Source organism: Manduca sexta, unplaced genomic scaffold (genome assembly GCF_014839805.1).
Source record: "Manduca sexta isolate Smith_Timp_Sample1 unplaced genomic scaffold, JHU_Msex_v1.0 HiC_scaffold_2155, whole genome shotgun sequence".
Classification (NCBI taxonomy): Eukaryota; Metazoa; Arthropoda; class Insecta; order Lepidoptera; family Sphingidae; genus Manduca; species Manduca sexta.
Window position 1 is genome coordinate 1 of NW_023593091.1, and position 1,300 is coordinate 1,300.

General features: G+C 34.9%; 1 pseudogene; it reads left to right on the plus strand.

Moving 5' to 3' along the window:
* The first annotated feature begins 16 nt into the window (after nt 1–16).
* Nucleotides 17–1,067, plus strand: LOC119191957 (annotated as a pseudogene).
* Nucleotides 1,068–1,300: the final 233 nt, after the last annotated feature.

Sequence of the window (1,300 nt, forward strand, 5' to 3'; positions counted from 1 at the left end):
TATGATGTGTAAAACTGTTTATCATTATTAAAGCAAGCCATTATGTTCAAATACAAGTGTGAAAATAGCGATTTGCAACTCCAAAACTTGATGAGAATCAATAATTCAGGTAAAGATCATAAAGAATTGATATGTCAGTATACCATTTTCAAACACTATTTTCCTGAAGAATGTGTGCCTACCAGAAGTATCAATAAGTCTAATGGAGGAACAACATATAATAGTGACAAGAAAACGAATGCAATTGTTCTAAATCAAACTGAAAGTGAATCAAAACCTTTGCCTCAAGCGAATGAAGATTCCGACTCCAACTGGGGTCAAGGTAGCCTCAATGATGTTCCAGTTACACATAATACAGACCCAGAGACCAAATTTGACGAAACCCATTCTGATTCAGACGATGCACTACTTAATAAATTAGAAAAAATCATAAGTGCTGACATGCATAACATAAACACTACAGTTTACAACTACAGATACAAGAAATTGACAAAACGAAACACGAGACGCATGAAAAGAGACTTTAAATGCAGTCTATGTAATCTACAATTATCAAATCGACTGAGATATGACCGTCACATGCAACGCACAATGGCTGCAGATTTATGTGAAGGATGTGGCGTTTCCTACAAAATGCGAGTTGAATGTACACCAAGTAGCAACCCGGCATCGGTCCGTACCTACAATGCAATCACTGCTCATTCAAAGCTGCAAGGAAAATAACTTTGATCGAACACATACGCCTCCATACGGGTGAACGGCCATACACTTGAGAAATGCGGTCTAACGTTCCGTAGAAAAGCTTTATACCGTAACCATCTTGTATACCACAGCGAGAAGACATTCCAATGCTCCCATTGTCCAAAGAAATTCTACCGTCACTCGCTATGTTGGCTCATATGAATAATATACATGAGAGGAAGTATCTTTATATGTGTAATAAATGTGGCATAACATACACAAAAAATATGACAGTTAGGCATTTGACTGAGAAACACGGTATACCTAGAGAAATGCAGGGAAAAATTCCTAAAGTTAGGAAAGGGTCAGGTTTGGTTTGCCAGTGAAATAGTTTGGAATTAAGGCTTTAAGAAAAGATTAAAAGGCTCAAATTAGGTACACTAGATTAACTTCATTTATCATTGAAATATAAACTTTATTTCATGATACATAGGCACCAATACCACAAATAAAAAAACAATGCTCTTATGTTGTTTGAATATTATTGTCAAAATGTTTGTATATATATTTTATAAATGAATTATCCAAATTTGTTAGAATATATGTCTGTTTTTTCAAT